General features: G+C 43.0%; 12 non-coding genes across 12 annotated transcripts; all 12 read left to right on the top strand.

Annotated features, from left to right (window-relative positions):
* Positions 1–776: 776 nt before the first annotated feature.
* Positions 777–858, top strand: trnal-uag (transfer RNA leucine (anticodon UAG)). The gene has a single exon. It is a non-coding gene; the product is annotated as a tRNA-Leu (tRNA).
* A 788-nt stretch (positions 859–1,646) lies between these two features.
* On the top strand, positions 1,647–1,728 carry trnal-uag (transfer RNA leucine (anticodon UAG)). The gene has a single exon. It is a non-coding gene; the product is annotated as a tRNA-Leu (tRNA).
* Positions 1,729–2,516: 788 nt separating this feature from the next.
* trnal-uag (transfer RNA leucine (anticodon UAG)) lies at positions 2,517–2,598 on the top strand. Its single transcript has one exon. It is a non-coding gene; the product is annotated as a tRNA-Leu (tRNA).
* Positions 2,599–3,386: 788 nt separating this feature from the next.
* On the top strand, positions 3,387–3,468 carry trnal-uag (transfer RNA leucine (anticodon UAG)). Its single transcript has one exon. It is a non-coding gene; the product is annotated as a tRNA-Leu (tRNA).
* Positions 3,469–4,256: 788 nt separating this feature from the next.
* trnal-uag (transfer RNA leucine (anticodon UAG)) lies at positions 4,257–4,338 on the top strand. Its single transcript has one exon. It is a non-coding gene; the product is annotated as a tRNA-Leu (tRNA).
* Positions 4,339–5,126: 788 nt separating this feature from the next.
* trnal-uag (transfer RNA leucine (anticodon UAG)) lies at positions 5,127–5,208 on the top strand. Its single transcript has one exon. It is a non-coding gene; the product is annotated as a tRNA-Leu (tRNA).
* Positions 5,209–5,996: 788 nt separating this feature from the next.
* Positions 5,997–6,078, top strand: trnal-uag (transfer RNA leucine (anticodon UAG)). The gene has a single exon. It is a non-coding gene; the product is annotated as a tRNA-Leu (tRNA).
* Positions 6,079–6,866: 788 nt separating this feature from the next.
* Positions 6,867–6,948, top strand: trnal-uag (transfer RNA leucine (anticodon UAG)). Its single transcript has one exon. It is a non-coding gene; the product is annotated as a tRNA-Leu (tRNA).
* Positions 6,949–7,736: 788 nt separating this feature from the next.
* On the top strand, positions 7,737–7,818 carry trnal-uag (transfer RNA leucine (anticodon UAG)). Its single transcript has one exon. It is a non-coding gene; the product is annotated as a tRNA-Leu (tRNA).
* A 788-nt stretch (positions 7,819–8,606) lies between these two features.
* On the top strand, positions 8,607–8,688 carry trnal-uag (transfer RNA leucine (anticodon UAG)). Its single transcript has one exon. It is a non-coding gene; the product is annotated as a tRNA-Leu (tRNA).
* Positions 8,689–9,476: 788 nt separating this feature from the next.
* Positions 9,477–9,558, top strand: trnal-uag (transfer RNA leucine (anticodon UAG)). Its single transcript has one exon. It is a non-coding gene; the product is annotated as a tRNA-Leu (tRNA).
* Positions 9,559–10,346: 788 nt separating this feature from the next.
* Positions 10,347–10,428, top strand: trnal-uag (transfer RNA leucine (anticodon UAG)). Its single transcript has one exon. It is a non-coding gene; the product is annotated as a tRNA-Leu (tRNA).
* Positions 10,429–21,216: the final 10,788 nt, after the last annotated feature.

The following is a 21,216-nucleotide window of genomic DNA, read 5'->3' as shown; positions in this document are numbered from 1 at the left end:
GCTAACGCCGTCCCATTGCTTTGAAGTCAGTAAGTGGGTTTGAAAAAGTGAACTGTGGCTCGACATGTGCGATTGTATATGATTTTTTGGGGGCATCGTAGTTATAGTGGCAACTACAGTGGCAACTTTTTTCCTTGAAGTTGACGGGGTTCAATCCCCAGCCAGTACAGACCGTGGAGAGGCATCTCGTCTCTTGTGACGGTCGATAGCGTCACGATTAGGCCACGTGTTTCAAACTCCGCAGAAGTATAAACCAGGCTTAGGGCAATTTCTTACTAGTTGGACGTCAGTAGGTGGTGTGGAAAGGTGAACCGTCCCTCGAAATGCTGTGCGATCATGGAGTCTGTTGGGGGCATTGGTGGTATAGTGGCAAGCATAGCTGCCTTCCAAGCAGTTGACCAGGGCTCGATTCCTGGCCAATGCAGAACCTTGAGAGAGATTCAAATCAACTTTATTTCGCCATGTATACAGATACTAGGAATTTGATTTGGTATTCTCCATGCAGGCTATAGCATCACAAATAGAACAACAAGACAAAAAAGAAAAACAATACAAGGACAGATAGTACCAGTATGAGCAAAATAATAAATAAGAATGGAGGTAATGTTAAATAAAGCGCCGTAAAGTTCATGTGTAAGAGCTATTTAGGAGGGCTATTGTTAGATCTGTTTTATCTTGTGACGTTCAAGCGCTTCCAGGCATTAAGAATGTCACGTGAGCTCCTGGACGATCGATCAGCTTCGGGAAGAGCCCGGGGGGCCAAGACCTGACAACGTGGTAGCGTGGCCGAGCGGTCCAAGGCGCTGGATTTAGGCTCCAGTCTCTCCGGAGGCGTGGGTTCAAATCCCACCGCTGCCACTTTTGTAGGGTGCTAACGCCGTCCCATTGCTTTGAAGTCAGTAAGTGGGTTTGAAAAAGTGAACTGTGGCTCGACATGTGCGATTGTATATGATTTTTTGGGGGCATCGTAGTTATAGTGGCAACTACAGTGGCAACTTTTTTCCTTGAAGTTGACGGGGTTCAATCCCCAGCCAGTACAGACCGTGGAGAGGCATCTCGTCTCTTGTGACGGTCGATAGCGTCACGATTAGGCCACGTGTTTCAAACTCCGCAGAAGTATAAACCAGGCTTAGGGCAATTTCTTACTAGTTGGACGTCAGTAGGTGGTGTGGAAAGGTGAACCGTCCCTCGAAATGCTGTGCGATCATGGAGTCTGTTGGGGGCATTGGTGGTATAGTGGCAAGCATAGCTGCCTTCCAAGCAGTTGACCAGGGCTCGATTCCTGGCCAATGCAGAACCTTGAGAGAGATTCAAATCAACTTTATTTCGCCATGTATACAGATACTAGGAATTTGATTTGGTATTCTCCATGCAGGCTATAGCATCACAAATAGAACAACAAGACAAAAAAGAAAAACAATACAAGGACAGATAGTACCAGTATGAGCAAAATAATAAATAAGAATGGAGGTAATGTTAAATAAAGCGCCGTAAAGTTCATGTGTAAGAGCTATTTAGGAGGGCTATTGTTAGATCTGTTTTATCTTGTGACGTTCAAGCGCTTCCAGGCATTAAGAATGTCACGTGAGCTCCTGGACGATCGATCAGCTTCGGGAAGAGCCCGGGGGGCCAAGACCTGACAACGTGGTAGCGTGGCCGAGCGGTCCAAGGCGCTGGATTTAGGCTCCAGTCTCTCCGGAGGCGTGGGTTCAAATCCCACCGCTGCCACTTTTGTAGGGTGCTAACGCCGTCCCATTGCTTTGAAGTCAGTAAGTGGGTTTGAAAAAGTGAACTGTGGCTCGACATGTGCGATTGTATATGATTTTTTGGGGGCATCGTAGTTATAGTGGCAACTACAGTGGCAACTTTTTTCCTTGAAGTTGACGGGGTTCAATCCCCAGCCAGTACAGACCGTGGAGAGGCATCTCGTCTCTTGTGACGGTCGATAGCGTCACGATTAGGCCACGTGTTTCAAACTCCGCAGAAGTATAAACCAGGCTTAGGGCAATTTCTTACTAGTTGGACGTCAGTAGGTGGTGTGGAAAGGTGAACCGTCCCTCGAAATGCTGTGCGATCATGGAGTCTGTTGGGGGCATTGGTGGTATAGTGGCAAGCATAGCTGCCTTCCAAGCAGTTGACCAGGGCTCGATTCCTGGCCAATGCAGAACCTTGAGAGAGATTCAAATCAACTTTATTTCGCCATGTATACAGATACTAGGAATTTGATTTGGTATTCTCCATGCAGGCTATAGCATCACAAATAGAACAACAAGACAAAAAAGAAAAACAATACAAGGACAGATAGTACCAGTATGAGCAAAATAATAAATAAGAATGGAGGTAATGTTAAATAAAGCGCCGTAAAGTTCATGTGTAAGAGCTATTTAGGAGGGCTATTGTTAGATCTGTTTTATCTTGTGACGTTCAAGCGCTTCCAGGCATTAAGAATGTCACGTGAGCTCCTGGACGATCGATCAGCTTCGGGAAGAGCCCGGGGGGCCAAGACCTGACAACGTGGTAGCGTGGCCGAGCGGTCCAAGGCGCTGGATTTAGGCTCCAGTCTCTCCGGAGGCGTGGGTTCAAATCCCACCGCTGCCACTTTTGTAGGGTGCTAACGCCGTCCCATTGCTTTGAAGTCAGTAAGTGGGTTTGAAAAAGTGAACTGTGGCTCGACATGTGCGATTGTATATGATTTTTTGGGGGCATCGTAGTTATAGTGGCAACTACAGTGGCAACTTTTTTCCTTGAAGTTGACGGGGTTCAATCCCCAGCCAGTACAGACCGTGGAGAGGCATCTCGTCTCTTGTGACGGTCGATAGCGTCACGATTAGGCCACGTGTTTCAAACTCCGCAGAAGTATAAACCAGGCTTAGGGCAATTTCTTACTAGTTGGACGTCAGTAGGTGGTGTGGAAAGGTGAACCGTCCCTCGAAATGCTGTGCGATCATGGAGTCTGTTGGGGGCATTGGTGGTATAGTGGCAAGCATAGCTGCCTTCCAAGCAGTTGACCAGGGCTCGATTCCTGGCCAATGCAGAACCTTGAGAGAGATTCAAATCAACTTTATTTCGCCATGTATACAGATACTAGGAATTTGATTTGGTATTCTCCATGCAGGCTATAGCATCACAAATAGAACAACAAGACAAAAAAGAAAAACAATACAAGGACAGATAGTACCAGTATGAGCAAAATAATAAATAAGAATGGAGGTAATGTTAAATAAAGCGCCGTAAAGTTCATGTGTAAGAGCTATTTAGGAGGGCTATTGTTAGATCTGTTTTATCTTGTGACGTTCAAGCGCTTCCAGGCATTAAGAATGTCACGTGAGCTCCTGGACGATCGATCAGCTTCGGGAAGAGCCCGGGGGGCCAAGACCTGACAACGTGGTAGCGTGGCCGAGCGGTCCAAGGCGCTGGATTTAGGCTCCAGTCTCTCCGGAGGCGTGGGTTCAAATCCCACCGCTGCCACTGTTGTAGGGTGCTAACGCCGTCCCATTGCTTTGAAGTCAGTAAGTGGGTTTGAAAAAGTGAACTGTGGCTCGACATGTGCGATTGTATATGATTTTTTGGGGGCATCGTAGTTATAGTGGCAACTACAGTGGCAACTTTTTTCCTTGAAGTTGACGGGGTTCAATCCCCAGCCAGTACAGACCGTGGAGAGGCATCTCGTCTCTTGTGACGGTCGATAGCGTCACGATTAGGCCACGTGTTTCAAACTCCGCAGAAGTATAAACCAGGCTTAGGGCAATTTCTTACTAGTTGGACGTCAGTAGGTGGTGTGGAAAGGTGAACCGTCCCTCGAAATGCTGTGCGATCATGGAGTCTGTTGGGGGCATTGGTGGTATAGTGGCAAGCATAGCTGCCTTCCAAGCAGTTGACCAGGGCTCGATTCCTGGCCAATGCAGAACCTTGAGAGAGATTCAAATCAACTTTATTTCGCCATGTATACAGATACTAGGAATTTGATTTGGTATTCTCCATGCAGGCTATAGCATCACAAATAGAACAACAAGACAAAAAAGAAAAACAATACAAGGACAGATAGTACCAGTATGAGCAAAATAATAAATAAGAATGGAGGTAATGTTAAATAAAGCGCCGTAAAGTTCATGTGTAAGAGCTATTTAGGAGGGCTATTGTTAGATCTGTTTTATCTTGTGACGTTCAAGCGCTTCCAGGCATTAAGAATGTCACGTGAGCTCCTGGACGATCGATCAGCTTCGGGAAGAGCCCGGGGGGCCAAGACCTGACAACGTGGTAGCGTGGCCGAGCGGTCCAAGGCGCTGGATTTAGGCTCCAGTCTCTCCGGAGGCGTGGGTTCAAATCCCACCGCTGCCACTTTTGTAGGGTGCTAACGCCGTCCCATTGCTTTGAAGTCAGTAAGTGGGTTTGAAAAAGTGAACTGTGGCTCGACATGTGCGATTGTATATGATTTTTTGGGGGCATCGTAGTTATAGTGGCAACTACAGTGGCAACTTTTTTCCTTGAAGTTGACGGGGTTCAATCCCCAGCCAGTACAGACCGTGGAGAGGCATCTCGTCTCTTGTGACGGTCGATAGCGTCACGATTAGGCCACGTGTTTCAAACTCCGCAGAAGTATAAACCAGGCTTAGGGCAATTTCTTACTAGTTGGACGTCAGTAGGTGGTGTGGAAAGGTGAACCGTCCCTCGAAATGCTGTGCGATCATGGAGTCTGTTGGGGGCATTGGTGGTATAGTGGCAAGCATAGCTGCCTTCCAAGCAGTTGACCAGGGCTCGATTCCTGGCCAATGCAGAACCTTGAGAGAGATTCAAATCAACTTTATTTCGCCATGTATACAGATACTAGGAATTTGATTTGGTATTCTCCATGCAGGCTATAGCATCACAAATAGAACAACAAGACAAAAAAGAAAAACAATACAAGGACAGATAGTACCAGTATGAGCAAAATAATAAATAAGAATGGAGGTAATGTTAAATAAAGCGCCGTAAAGTTCATGTGTAAGAGCTATTTAGGAGGGCTATTGTTAGATCTGTTTTATCTTGTGACGTTCAAGCGCTTCCAGGCATTAAGAATGTCACGTGAGCTCCTGGACGATCGATCAGCTTCGGGAAGAGCCCGGGGGGCCAAGACCTGACAACGTGGTAGCGTGGCCGAGCGGTCCAAGGCGCTGGATTTAGGCTCCAGTCTCTCCGGAGGCGTGGGTTCAAATCCCACCGCTGCCACTTTTGTAGGGTGCTAACGCCGTCCCATTGCTTTGAAGTCAGTAAGTGGGTTTGAAAAAGTGAACTGTGGCTCGACATGTGCGATTGTATATGATTTTTTGGGGGCATCGTAGTTATAGTGGCAACTACAGTGGCAACTTTTTTCCTTGAAGTTGACGGGGTTCAATCCCCAGCCAGTACAGACCGTGGAGAGGCATCTCGTCTCTTGTGACGGTCGATAGCGTCACGATTAGGCCACGTGTTTCAAACTCCGCAGAAGTATAAACCAGGCTTAGGGCAATTTCTTACTAGTTGGACGTCAGTAGGTGGTGTGGAAAGGTGAACCGTCCCTCGAAATGCTGTGCGATCATGGAGTCTGTTGGGGGCATTGGTGGTATAGTGGCAAGCATAGCTGCCTTCCAAGCAGTTGACCAGGGCTCGATTCCTGGCCAATGCAGAACCTTGAGAGAGATTCAAATCAACTTTATTTCGCCATGTATACAGATACTAGGAATTTGATTTGGTATTCTCCATGCAGGCTATAGCATCACAAATAGAACAACAAGACAAAAAAGAAAAACAATACAAGGACAGATAGTACCAGTATGAGCAAAATAATAAATAAGAATGGAGGTAATGTTAAATAAAGCGCCGTAAAGTTCATGTGTAAGAGCTATTTAGGAGGGCTATTGTTAGATCTGTTTTATCTTGTGACGTTCAAGCGCTTCCAGGCATTAAGAATGTCACGTGAGCTCCTGGACGATCGATCAGCTTCGGGAAGAGCCCGGGGGGCCAAGACCTGACAACGTGGTAGCGTGGCCGAGCGGTCCAAGGCGCTGGATTTAGGCTCCAGTCTCTCCGGAGGCGTGGGTTCAAATCCCACCGCTGCCACTTTTGTAGGGTGCTAACGCCGTCCCATTGCTTTGAAGTCAGTAAGTGGGTTTGAAAAAGTGAACTGTGGCTCGACATGTGCGATTGTATATGATTTTTTGGGGGCATCGTAGTTATAGTGGCAACTACAGTGGCAACTTTTTTCCTTGAAGTTGACGGGGTTCAATCCCCAGCCAGTACAGACCGTGGAGAGGCATCTCGTCTCTTGTGACGGTCGATAGCGTCACGATTAGGCCACGTGTTTCAAACTCCGCAGAAGTATAAACCAGGCTTAGGGCAATTTCTTACTAGTTGGACGTCAGTAGGTGGTGTGGAAAGGTGAACCGTCCCTTGAAATGCTGTGCGATCATGGAGTCTGTTGGGGGCATTGGTGGTATAGTGGCAAGCATAGCTGCCTTCCAAGCAGTTGACCAGGGCTCGATTCCTGGCCAATGCAGAACCTTGAGAGAGATTCAAATCAACTTTATTTCGCCATGTATACAGATACTAGGAATTTGATTTGGTATTCTCCATGCAGGCTATAGCATCACAAATAGAACAACAAGACAAAAAAGAAAAACAATACAAGGACAGATAGTACCAGTATGAGCAAAATAATAAATAAGAATGGAGGTAATGTTAAATAAAGCGCCGTAAAGTTCATGTGTAAGAGCTATTTAGGAGGGCTATTGTTAGATCTGTTTTATCTTGTGACGTTCAAGCGCTTCCAGGCATTAAGAATGTCACGTGAGCTCCTGGACGATCGATCAGCTTCGGGAAGAGCCCGGGGGGCCAAGACCTGACAACGTGGTAGCGTGGCCGAGCGGTCCAAGGCGCTGGATTTAGGCTCCAGTCTCTCCGGAGGCGTGGGTTCAAATCCCACCGCTGCCACTTTTGTAGGGTGCTAACGCCGTCCCATTGCTTTGAAGTCAGTAAGTGGGTTTGAAAAAGTGAACTGTGGCTCGACATGTGCGATTGTATATGATTTTTTGGGGGCATCGTAGTTATAGTGGCAACTACAGTGGCAACTTTTTTCCTTGAAGTTGACGGGGTTCAATCCCCAGCCAGTACAGACCGTGGAGAGGCATCTCGTCTCTTGTGACGGTCGATAGCGTCACGATTAGGCCACGTGTTTCAAACTCCGCAGAAGTATAAACCAGGCTTAGGGCAATTTCTTACTAGTTGGACGTCAGTAGGTGGTGTGGAAAGGTGAACCGTCCCTCGAAATGCTGTGCGATCATGGAGTCTGTTGGGGGCATTGGTGGTATAGTGGCAAGCATAGCTGCCTTCCAAGCAGTTGACCAGGGCTCGATTCCTGGCCAATGCAGAACCTTGAGAGAGATTCAAATCAACTTTATTTCGCCATGTATACAGATACTAGGAATTTGATTTGGTATTCTCCATGCAGGCTATAGCATCACAAATAGAACAACAAGACAAAAAAGAAAAACAATACAAGGACAGATAGTACCAGTATGAGCAAAATAATAAATAAGAATGGAGGTAATGTTAAATAAAGCGCCGTAAAGTTCATGTGTAAGAGCTATTTAGGAGGGCTATTGTTAGATCTGTTTTATCTTGTGACGTTCAAGCGCTTCCAGGCATTAAGAATGTCACGTGAGCTCCTGGACGATCGATCAGCTTCGGGAAGAGCCCGGGGGGCCAAGACCTGACAACGTGGTAGCGTGGCCGAGCGGTCCAAGGCGCTGGATTTAGGCTCCAGTCTCTCCGGAGGCGTGGGTTCAAATCCCACCGCTGCCACTTTTGTAGGGTGCTAACGCCGTCCCATTGCTTTGAAGTCAGTAAGTGGGTTTGAAAAAGTGAACTGTGGCTCGACATGTGCGATTGTATATGATTTTTTGGGGGCATCGTAGTTATAGTGGCAACTACAGTGGCAACTTTTTTCCTTGAAGTTGACGGGGTTCAATCCCCAGCCAGTACAGACCGTGGAGAGGCATCTCGTCTCTTGTGACGGTCGATAGCGTCACGATTAGGCCACGTGTTTCAAACTCCGCAGAAGTATAAACCAGGCTTAGGGCAATTTCTTACTAGTTGGACGTCAGTAGGTGGTGTGGAAAGGTGAACCGTCCCTCGAAATGCTGTGCGATCATGGAGTCTGTTGGGGGCATTGGTGGTATAGTGGCAAGCATAGCTGCCTTCCAAGCAGTTGACCAGGGCTCGATTCCTGGCCAATGCAGAACCTTGAGAGAGATTCAAATCAACTTTATTTCGCCATGTATACAGATACTAGGAATTTGATTTGGTATTCTCCATGCAGGCTATAGCATCACAAATAGAACAACAAGACAAAAAAGAAAAACAATACAAGGACAGATAGTACCAGTATGAGCAAAATAATAAATAAGAATGGAGGTAATGTTAAATAAAGCGCCGTAAAGTTCATGTGTAAGAGCTATTTAGGAGGGCTATTGTTAGATCTGTTTTATCTTGTGACGTTCAAGCGCTTCCAGGCATTAAGAATGTCACGTGAGCTCCTGGACGATCGATCAGCTTCGGGAAGAGCCCGGGGGGCCAAGACCTGACAACGTGGTAGCGTGGCCGAGCGGTCCAAGGCGCTGGATTTAGGCTCCAGTCTCTCCGGAGGCGTGGGTTCAAATCCCACCGCTGCCACTTTTGTAGGGTGCTAACGCCGTCCCATTGCTTTGAAGTCAGTAAGTGGGTTTGAAAAAGTGAACTGTGGCTCGACATGTGCGATTGTATATGATTTTTTGGGGGCATCGTAGTTATAGTGGCAACTACAGTGGCAACTTTTTTCCTTGAAGTTGACGGGGTTCAATCCCCAGCCAGTACAGACCGTGGAGAGGCATCTCGTCTCTTGTGACGGTCGATAGCGTCACGATTAGGCCACGTGTTTCAAACTCCGCAGAAGTATAAACCAGGCTTAGGGCAATTTCTTACTAGTTGGACGTCAGTAGGTGGTGTGGAAAGGTGAACCGTCCCTCGAAATGCTGTGCGATCATGGAGTCTGTTGGGGGCATTGGTGGTATAGTGGCAAGCATAGCTGCCTTCCAAGCAGTTGACCAGGGCTCGATTCCTGGCCAATGCAGAACCTTGAGAGAGATTCAAATCAACTTTATTTCGCCATGTATACAGATACTAGGAATTTGATTTGGTATTCTCCATGCAGGCTATAGCATCACAAATAGAACAACAAGACAAAAAAGAAAAACAATACAAGGACAGATAGTACCAGTATGAGCAAAATAATAAATAAGAATGGAGGTAATGTTAAATAAAGCGCCGTAAAGTTCATGTGTAAGAGCTATTTAGGAGGGCTATTGTTAGATCTGTTTTATCTTGTGACGTTCAAGCGCTTCCAGGCATTAAGAATGTCACGTGAGCTCCTGGACGATCGATCAGCTTCGGGAAGAGCCCGGGGGGCCAAGACCTGACAACGTGGTAGCGTGGCCGAGCGGTCCAAGGCGCTGGATTTAGGCTCCAGTCTCTCCGGAGGCGTGGGTTCAAATCCCACCGCTGCCACTTTTGTAGGGTGCTAACGCCGTCCCATTGCTTTGAAGTCAGTAAGTGGGTTTGAAAAAGTGAACTGTGGCTCGACATGTGCGATTGTATATGATTTTTTGGGGGCATCGTAGTTATAGTGGCAACTACAGTGGCAACTTTTTTCCTTGAAGTTGACGGGGTTCAATCCCCAGCCAGTACAGACCGTGGAGAGGCATCTCGTCTCTTGTGACGGTCGATAGCGTCACGATTAGGCCACGTGTTTCAAACTCCGCAGAAGTATAAACCAGGCTTAGGGCAATTTCTTACTAGTTGGACGTCAGTAGGTGGTGTGGAAAGGTGAACCGTCCCTCGAAATGCTGTGCGATCATGGAGTCTGTTGGGGGCATTGGTGGTATAGTGGCAAGCATAGCTGCCTTCCAAGCAGTTGACCAGGGCTCGATTCCTGGCCAATGCAGAACCTTGAGAGAGATTCAAATCAACTTTATTTCGCCATGTATACAGATACTAGGAATTTGATTTGGTATTCTCCATGCAGGCTATAGCATCACAAATAGAACAACAAGACAAAAAAGAAAAACAATACAAGGACAGATAGTACCAGTATGAGCAAAATAATAAATAAGAATGGAGGTAATGTTAAATAAAGCGCCGTAAAGTTCATGTGTAAGAGCTATTTAGGAGGGCTATTGTTAGATCTGTTTTATCTTGTGACGTTCAAGCGCTTCCAGGCATTAAGAATGTCACGTGAGCTCCTGGACGATCGATCAGCTTCGGGAAGAGCCCGGGGGGCCAAGACCTGACAACGTGGTAGCGTGGCCGAGCGGTCCAAGGCGCTGGATTTAGGCTCCAGTCTCTCCGGAGGCGTGGGTTCAAATCCCACCGCTGCCACTTTTGTAGGGTGCTAACGCCGTCCCATTGCTTTGAAGTCAGTAAGTGGGTTTGAAAAAGTGAACTGTGGCTCGACATGTGCGATTGTATATGATTTTTTGGGGGCATCGTAGTTATAGTGGCAACTACAGTGGCAACTTTTTTCCTTGAAGTTGACGGGGTTCAATCCCCAGCCAGTACAGACCGTGGAGAGGCATCTCGTCTCTTGTGACGGTCGATAGCGTCACGATTAGGCCACGTGTTTCAAACTCCGCAGAAGTATAAACCAGGCTTAGGGCAATTTCTTACTAGTTGGACGTCAGTAGGTGGTGTGGAAAGGTGAACCGTCCCTCGAAATGCTGTGCGATCATGGAGTCTGTTGGGGGCATTGGTGGTATAGTGGCAAGCATAGCTGCCTTCCAAGCAGTTGACCAGGGCTCGATTCCTGGCCAATGCAGAACCTTGAGAGAGATTCAAATCAACTTTATTTCGCCATGTATACAGATACTAGGAATTTGATTTGGTATTCTCCATGCAGGCTATAGCATCACAAATAGAACAACAAGACAAAAAAGAAAAACAATACAAGGACAGATAGTACCAGTATGAGCAAAATAATAAATAAGAATGGAGGTAATGTGAAACTAGAAACGGCTGTTCCTGCGAAACAGCAGTGAGAATGCTGAAAACCTGAATGGGGATAGTTGACCATGCTAAAAAAGCTGAAAATAGTGAACATTTAGTAGAAAGTTATAAGCTGAAGCTTCAAAGCAACCGAAAGGTATTTTTGAAAGGGGCTGGAGCAGCATTCCAACAATGATTTGAAAGGATTTACCATTACTTTTAAAGGGAGAATAATTTGAGCAAAAACCTTAATATTTTAAAAAGTATAAAAGTGAGAAATGAGAAAATACCCGCAAGCTGAAATGAATTTCAAAAATGTGTGAGTCACACAAAAGAGGCAGTGTGGAAGCTGAACTGCATCATCTTAACAAAGCTAAGAGCTAAAATAGCCTACAATGTGGGAGAAGCTGAAAGCTGAACTGTTAAACAGAAGAAGAAGTAGGCTAGCTAGTCGTAACAAGAATATTATCGTTTTAACAGATGAAATTATAGTTGGGATAGTAATAGCAGTAGCAGATGTAGCCTACCATTGAGTGTGTTTACTCGGCTTTCTTAGTAGGATTCAATGTGTTGATGGAATGGAACATACAGCAGTAGAGCCGATACAGGAAGAGACGGCGACACTTTGTTGCAGAAGGATGATGGTGCAAGTTTTGGCCGTGGAGCATACAACGATTAATAAAAAAGAAGACGCGTTTATTGAGTAATCGCATAACTAATTACACATGTAAACGGAGTAATCGTATTATTGGTATAAACCGACAATTGCTAGTAATCGTGTTTCTCATGGTCAAGTAAACATACCAATCACCTGTGTGAGAGACTGAGTGGTGCGTGTCTGTAACGGTGATGGTGCAGCTATGATTGCTAACGCGCTGAGGGCATAGAATAAGAGAAATGTAGCTAGAATCCACACCTCAAACAAGATAACCTAGACGCACAACTGTACGTCCAATCCAAAATATAAGGATATTTTCCGAGACCCAAGACTCTGCCGAAACCAGAGATATTCTTTATATGTATGTGTAGTCAGAAATACGACTCTACCTGCAGTTTCAAAAACGTGTTCCTTCTGCTTTCCTGGTGCGTGTTAGTTTGGTTGCCACGGCGATGGAGCAGCTGTGATCGCTAACGAGCTGGGCAGAGAGAATAACTAATGTAGCTAGAATCCACACCTCAAACAAGTTAACCTAGACGCACAACTGTACGTCCAATCCAAAATATAAGGATATTTTCCGAGACCCAAGACTCTGCCGAAACCAGAGATATTCTTTATATGTATGTGCAGTCAGAAATACGACTCTACCTGCAGTTTCAAAAACGTGTTCCTTTTGCTTTCCTGGTGCTTGTTTGTTTGGTTGCCACGGTGATGGCGCAGCTGTGATAGCTAACGAGCTAGGCAGAGAGAAAAACGAACATTTACCTAGCATCCACACCTCAAACAAGTTGACCTAGACGCAAAACTATACGTCCAATCCAAAATATAAGGATATTTTCCGAGACCCAAGACTCTGCCGAAACCAGAGATGTCCTTTATATGTCTGTGCGGTCAGAAATACGACTCTATCGGCAGTTTCAAAATCTTGTTCCTTCTTGCTTTCTCTGACTGATTTTACTCACCTCTCCATTGAAGTTAGTGAGAGAATTTGAAAGGCTGCTCTCGCTTCAAGGCTCATAGCTGAAAATCTGTAAATGTGAGCTCTTTAGTAGTTACATTGGCTGAAAGAGGACAATTTTTCCTACATTTTAAGGTATAACTTGTTTCTGTAAGTTAAACTATATGAACGTTAGAGGAATTTGTTTGACAAATTAGTTGAATATCAGAAAAAGAGCAGCAAGCACTCTGCTTGCTGCTCATAAAAATCATAAGGAGCAAACATTTTAATGTATTTCAAACTGTCATAATTCAAAATTGGCTGAACATTTGAAAAAGCTGAATCATTTGGGAATAGCTGAATGTCTTGTGAACATTTTAAAGGTTGAATGGTGTCTCTAGCTGAAAGTAAGCTGAAGTAGTTACGTTTGAAAGAGGAGGAAGCTTTTTAATGATTTGAAAGGATTTACCATTACTTTTAATGGGAGAATAATTTGCACAAAAACCTTAATGTCTTAAAAAGTATAAAAGTGAGAAATACCAAAAGTCATAGCCATCATCTCCTGAAGGAGCTGAACGTTTTGATACAAAAGTTGTAGGAATCGGTTAAAGTATGCAGAACGAGTTAAAGGCCAAAAAACGGCGGAAGAACTGAGAAGTTGAAAAGCAATTCTCACAATAATAATAACTAGAAACGGCTGTTCCTGCGAAACAGCAGTGAGAATGCTGAAAACCTGAATGGGGATAGCTGACCATGCTAAAAAAGCTGAAAATAGTGAAAATTTAGTAGAAAGTTATAAGCTGAAGCTTCAAAGCAACCGAAAGGTATTTTTGAAAGGGACTGGAGCAGCATTCCAACAATGATTTGAAAGGATTTACCATTACTTTTAAAGGGAGAATAATTTGCACAAAAACCTTAATATTTTAAAAAGTATAAAAGTGAGAAATGAGAAAATACCCGCAAGCTGAAATGAATTTCAAAAATGTGTGAGTCACACAAAAGAGGCAGTGTGGAAGCTGAACTGCATCATCTTAACAAAGCTAAGAGCTAAAATAGCCTACAATGTGGGAGAAGCTGAAAGCTGAACTGTTAAACAGAAGAAGAAGTAGGCTAGCTAGTCGTAACAAGAATATTATCGTTTTAACAGATTAAATTATAGTTGGGATAGTAATAGCAGTAGCAGATGTAGCCTACCATTGAGTGCGTTTACTCGGCTTTCTTAGTAGGATTCAATGTGTTGATGGAATGAAACATACAGCAGTAGGGCCGATACAGGAAGACACGGCGACACTTTGTTGCAGAAGGATGATGGTGCAAGTTTTGTCCGTGGAGCATACAACGATTAATAAAAAAGAATCATGTAGACGCGTTTATTGAGTAATCGCATAACTAATTACACATGTAAACGGAGTAATCGTATTATTGGTATAAACCGACAATTGCTAGTAATCGTGTTTCTCATGGTCAAGTAAATGTACCAATCACCTGTGTGAGAGACTGAGTGGTGCGTGTCTGTCGTTACGGTGATGGTGCAGCTATGATTGCTAACGCGGTGAGGGCACAGAATAAGAGAAATGTAGCTAGAATCCACACCTCAAACAAGATAACCTAGACGCAAAACTGTACGTCCAATCCAAAATCTAATGATATTTTCCGAGACCCAAGACTCTGCCGAAACCAGAGATATTCTTTATATGTATGTGTAGTCAGAAATACGACTCTACCTGCAGTTTCAAAAACGTGTTCCTTCTGCTTTCCTGGTGCGTGTTTGTTTGGTTGCCACGGCGATGGAGCAGCTATGATTGCTAACGCGCTGAGGGCAGAGAATAAGAGAAATGTAGCTAGAATCCACACCTCAAACAAGATAACCTAGACGCAAAACTGTACGTCCAATCCAAAATATAAGGATATTTTCCGAGACCCAAGACTCTGCCGAAACCAGAGATATTCTTTATATGTCTGTGCAGTCAGAAATACGACTCTACCTGCAGTTTCAAAAACGTGTTCCTTTTGCTTTCCTGGTGCTTGTTTGTTTGGTTGCCACGGTGATGGCGCAGCTGTGATAGCTAACGAGCTAGGCAGAGAGAAAAACGAACATTTACCTAGCATCCACACCTCAAACAAGTTGACCTAGACGCAAAACTATACGTCCAATCCAAAATATAAGGATATTTTCCGAGACCCAAGACTCTGCCGAAACCAGAGATGTCCTTTATATGTCTGTGCGGTCAGAAATACGACTCTATCGGCAGTTTCAAAATCTTGTTCCTTCTTGCTTTCTCTGACAAATTTTACCCACCTCTCCATTGAAGTTAGTGAGAGAATTTGAAAGGCTGCTCTCGCTTCAAGGCTCATAGCTGAACATCTGTAAATGTGAGCTCTTTAGTAGTTACATTGGCTGAAAGAGGACAATTTTTCCTACATTTTAAGGTATAACTTGTTTCTGTAAGTTAAACTATATGAACGTTAGAGGAATTTGTTTGACAAATTAGTTGAATATCAGAAAAAGAGCAGCAAGCACTCTGCTTGCTGCTCATAAAAATCATGAAGGAGCAAACATTTTAATGTATTTCAAACTGTCATAATTCAAAATTGGCTGAACATTTGAAAAAGCTGAATCATTTGGGAATAGCTGAATGTCTTGTGAACATTTTAAAGGTTGAATGGTGTCTCTAGCTGAAAGTAAGCTGAAGTAGTTACGTTTGAAAGAGGAGGAAGCTTTTTAATGATTTGAAAGGATTTACCATTACTTTTAATGGGAGAATAATTTGCACAAAAACCTTAATGTCTTAAAAAGTATAAAAGTGAGAAATACCAAAAGTCATAGCCATCATCTCCTGAAGGAGCTGAACGTTTTGATACAAAAGTTGTAGGAATCGGTTAAAGTATGCAGAACGAGTTAAAGGCCAAAAAACGGCGGAAGAACTAAGAAGTTGATATAACTAGAAAAGGCTGTTCCTGCGAAACAGCAGTGAGAATGCTGAAAACCTGAATGGGGATAGCTGACTATGCTAAAAAAGCTGAAATAGTGAAAATTTAGTAGAAAGTTATAAGCTGAAGCTTCAAAGCAACCGAAAGGTATTTTTGAAAGGGGCTGGAGCAGCATTCCAACAATGATTTGAAAGGATTTACCATTACTTTTAAAGGGAGAATAATTTGCACAAAAACCTTAATATTTTAAAAAGTATAAAAGTGAGAAATGAGAAAATACCCGCAAGCTGAAATGAATTTCAAAAATGTGTGAGTCACACAAAAGAGGCAGTGTGGAAGCTGAACTGCATCATCTTAACAAAGCTAAGAGCTAAAATAGCCTACAATGTGGGAGAAGCTGAAAGCTGAACTGTTAAACAGAAGAAGAAGTAGGCTAGCTAGTCGTAACAAGAATATTATCGTTTTAACAGATTAAATTATAGTTGGGATAGTAATAGCAGTATCAGATGTAGCCTACCATTGAGTGCGTTTACTCGGCTTTCTTAGTAGGATTCAATGTGTTGATGGAATGAAACATACAGCAGTAGGGCCGATACAGGAAGACATGGCGACACTTTGTTGCAGAAGGATGATGGTGCAAGTTTTGTCCGTGGAGCATACAACGATTAATAAAAAAGAATCATGTAGACGCGTTTATTGAGTAATCGCATAACTAATTACACATGTAAACGGAGTAATCGTATTATTGGTATAAACCGACAATTGCTAGTAATCGTGTTTCTCATGGTCAAGTAAATGTACCAATCACCTGTGTGAGAGACTGAGTGGTGCGTGTCTGTCGTTACGGTGATGGTGCAGCTATGATTGCTAACGCGGTGAGGGCACAGAATAAGAGAAATGTAGCTAGAATCCACACCTCAAACAAGATAACCTAGACGCAAAACTGTACGTCCAATCCAAAATCTAATGATATTTTCCGAGACCCAAGACTCTGCCGAAACCAGAGATATTCTTTATATGTATGTGTAGTCAGAAATACGACTCTACCTGCAGTTTCAAAAACGTGTTCCTTCTGCTTTCCTGGTGCGTGTTTGTTTGGTTGCCACGGCGATGGAGCAGCTATGATTGCTAACGCGCTGAGGGCAGAGAATAAGAGAAATGTAGCTAGAATCCACACCTCAAACAAGATAACCTAGACGCAAAACTGTACGTCCAATCCAAAATATAAGGATATTTTCCGAGACCCAAGACTCTGCCGAAACCAGAGATATTCTTTATATGTCTGTGCAGTCAGAAATACGACTCTACCTGCAGTTTCAAAAACGTGTTCCTTTTGCTTTCCTGGTGCTTGTTTGTTTGGTTGCCACGGTGATGGCGCAGCTGTGATAGCTAACGAGCTAGGCAGAGAGAAAAACGAACATTTACCTAGCATCCACACCTCAAACAAGTTGACCTAGACGCAAAACTATACGTCCAATCCAAAATATAAGGATATTTTCCGAGACCCAAGACTCTGCCGAAACCAGAGATGTCCTTTATATGTCTGTGCGGTCAGAAATACGACTCTATCGGCAGTTTCAAAATCTTGTTCCTTCTTGCTTTCTCTGACTGATTTTACTCACCTCTCCATTGAAGTTAGTGAGAGAATTTGAAAGGCTGCTCTCGCTTCAAGGCTCATAGCTGAAAATCTGTAAATGTGAGCTCTTTAGTAGTTACATTGGCTGAAAGAGGACAATTTTTCCTACATTTTAAGGTATAACTTGTTTCTGTAAGTTAAACTATATGAACGTTAGAGGAATTTGTTTGACAAATTAGTTGAATATCAGAAAAAGAGCAGCAAGCAGAGTGGCACACTCTGCTTGCTGCTCATTCATAAAAATCAAGAAGGAGCAAACATTTTAATGTATTTCAAACTGTCATAATTCAAAATTGGCTGAACATTTGAAAAAGCTGAATCATTTGGGAATAGCTGAATGTCTTGTGAACATTTTAAAGGTTGAATGGTGTCTCTAGCTGAAAGTGAGCTGAAGTAGTTACGTTTGAAAGAGGAGGAAGCTTTTTAATGATTTGAAAGGATTTACCATTACTTTTAATGGGAGAATAATTTGCACAAAAACCTTAATGTCTTAAAAAGTATAAAAGTGAGAAATACCAAAAGTCATAGCCATCATCTCCTGAAGGAGCTGAACGTTTTGATACCTAAATTGTAGGAATCGGTGAAAGTATGCAGAACGAGTTAAAGGCCAAAAAACGGCGGAAGAACTAAGAAGTTGATATAACTAGAAAAGGCTGTTCCTGCGAAACAGCAGTGAGAATGCTGAAAACCTGAATGGGGATAGCTGACTATGCTAAAAAAGCTGAAATAGTGAAAATTTAGTAGAAAGTTATAAGCTGAAGCTTCAAAGCAACCGAAAGGTATTTTTGAAAGGGGCTGGAGCAGCATTCCAACAATGATTTGAAAGGATTTATCCATTACTTTTAAAGGGAGAATAATTTGCACAAAAACCTTAATATTTTAAAAAGTATAAAAGTGAGAAATGAGAAAATACCCGCAAGCTGAAATGAATTTCAAAAATGTGTGAGTCACACAAAAGAGGCAGTGTGGAAGCTGAACTGCATCATCTTAACAAAGCTAAGAGCTAAAATAGCCTACAATGTGGGAGAAGCTGAAAGCTGAACTGTTAAACAGAAGAAGTAGGCTAGCTAGTCGTAACAAGAATATTATCGTTTTAACAAATTAAATTATAGTTGGGATAGTAATAGCAGTATCAGATGTAGCCTACCATTGAGTGCGTTTACTCGGCTTTCTTAGTAGGATTCAATGTGTTGATGGAATGGAACATACAGCAGTAGAGCCGATACAGGAAGAGACGGCGACACTTTGTTGCAGAAGGATGATGGTGCAAGTTTTGGCCGTGGAGCATTCAACGATTAATAAAAAAGAAGACGCGTTTATTGAGTAATCGCATAACTAATTACACATGTAAACGGAGTAATCGTATTATTGGTATAAACCGACAATTGCTAGTAATCGTGTTTCTCATGGTCAAGTAAACGTACCAATCACCTGTGTGAGAGACTGAGTGGTGCGTGTCTGTCGTTACGGTGATGGTGCAGCTATGATTGCTAACGCGCTGAGGGCATAGAATAAGAGAAATGTAGCTAGAATCCACACCTCAAACAAGATAACCTAGACGCACAACTGTACGTCCAATCCAAAATATAAGGATATTTTCCGAGACCCAAGACTCTGCCGAAACCAGAGATATTCTTTATATGTATGTGTAGTCAGAAATACGACTCTACCTGCAGTTTCAAAAACGTGTTCCTTCTGCTTTCCTGGTGCGTGTTAGTTTGGTTGCCACGGTGATGGCGCAGCTGTGATAGCTAACGAGCTAGGCAGAGAGAAAAACGAACATTTACCTAGCATCCACACCTCAAACAAGTTGACCTAGACGCAAAACTATACGTCCAATCCAAAATATAAGGATATTTTCCGAGACCCAAGACTCTGCCGAAACCAGAGATGTCCTTTATATGTCTGTGCGGTCAGAAATACGACTCTATCGGCAGTTTCAAAATCTTGTTCCTTCTTGCTTTCTCTGACTGATTTTACTCACCTCTCCATTGAAGTTAGTGAGAGAATTTGAAAGGCTGCTCTCGCTTCAAGGCTCATAGCTGAAAATCTGTAAATGTGAGCTCTTTAGTAGTTACATTGGCTGAAAGAGGACAATTTTTCCTACATTTTAAGGTATAACTTGTTTCTGTAAGTTAAACTATATGAACGTTAGAGGAATTTGTTTGACAAATTAGTTGAATATCAGAAAAAGAGCAGCAAGCACTCTGCTTGCTGCTCATAAAAATCATGAAGGAGCAAACATTTTAATGTATTTCAAACTGTCATAATTCAAAATTGGCTGAAGATTTGAAAAAGCTGAATCATTTGGGAATAGCTGAATGTCTTGTGAACATTTTAAAGGTTGAATGGTGTCTCTAGCTGAAAGTAAGCTGAAGTAGTTACGTTTGAAAGAGGAGGAAGCTTTTTAATGATTTGAAAGGATTTACCATTACTTTTAATGGGAGAATAATTTGCACAAAAACCTTAATGTCTTAAAAAGTATAAAAGTGAGAAATACCAAAAGTCATAGCCATCATCTCCTGAAGGAGCTGAACGTTTTGATACAAAAGTTGTAGGAATCGGTTAAAGTATGCAGAACGAGTTAAAGGCCAAAAAACGGCGGAAGAACTGAGAAGTTGAAAAGCAATAGTGAGAATGCTTAACAGCATTCTCACAATAATAATAACTAGAAACGGCTGTTCCTGCGAAACAGCAGTGAGAATGCTGAAAACCTGAATGGGGATAGCTGACCATGCTAAAAAAGCTGAAAATAGTGAAAATTTAGTAGAAAGTTATAAGCTGAAGCTTCAAAGCAACCGAAAGGTATTTTTGAAAGGGACTGGAGCAGCATTCCAACAATGATTTGAAAGGATTTACCATTACTTTTAAAGGGAGAATAATTTGCACAAAAACCTTAATATTTTAAAAAGTATAAAAGTGAGAAATGAGAAAATACCCGCAAGCTGAAATGAATTTCAAAAATGTGTGAGTCACACAAAAGAGGCAGTGTGGAAGCTGAACTGCATCATCTTAACAAAGCTAAGAGCTAAAATAGCCTACAATGTGGGAGAAGCTGAAAGCTGAACTGTTAAACAGAAGAAGAAGTAGGCTAGCTAGTCGTAACAAGAATATTATCGTTTTAACAGATTAAATTATAGTTGGGATAGTAATAGCAGTAGCAGATGTAGCCTACCATTGAGTGCGTTTACTCGGCTTTCTTAGTAGGATTCAATGTGTTGATGGAATGAAACATACAGCAGTAGGGCCGATACAGGAAGACACGGCGACACTTTGTTGCAGAAGGATGATGGTGCAAGTTTTGTCCGTGGAGCATACAACGATTAATAAAAAAGAATCATGTAGACGCGTTTATTGAGTAATCGCATAACTAATTACACATGTAAACGGAGTAATCGTATTATTGGTATAAACCGACAATTGCTAGTAATCGTGTTTCTCATGGTCAAGTAAATGTACCAATCACCTGTGTGAGAGACTGAGTGGTGCGTGTCTGTCGTTACGGTGATGGTGCAGCTATGATTGCTAACGCGGTGAGGGCACAGAATAAGAGAAATGTAGCTAGAATCCACACCTCAAACAAGATAACCTAGACGCAAAACTGTACGTCCAATCCAAAATCTAATGATATTTTCCGAGACCCAAGACTCTGCCGAAACCAGAGATATTCTTTATATGTATGTGTAGTCAGAAATACGACTCTACCTGCAGTTTCAAAAACGTGTTCCTTCTGCTTTCCTGGTGCGTGTTTGTTTGGTTGCCACGGCGATGGAGCAGCTATGATTGCTAACGCGCTGAGGGCAGAGAATAAGAGAAATGTAGCTAGAATCCACACCTCAAACAAGATAACCTAGACGCAAAACTGTACGTCCAATCCAAAATATAAGGATATTTTCCGAGACCCAAGACTCTGCCGAAACCAGAGATATTCTTTATATGTCTGTGCAGTCAGAAATACGACTCTACCTGCAGTTTCAAAAACGTGTTCCTTCTGCTTTCCTGGTGCGTGTTAGTTTGGTTGCC

Source organism: Osmerus eperlanus, chromosome 22 (genome assembly GCF_963692335.1).
Source record: "Osmerus eperlanus chromosome 22, fOsmEpe2.1, whole genome shotgun sequence".
NCBI lineage: Eukaryota > Metazoa > Chordata > Actinopteri > Osmeriformes > Osmeridae > Osmerus > Osmerus eperlanus.
Note: the sequence above shows the minus strand (reverse complement) of the source record. Positions and strands in the feature narration are given on the sequence as shown.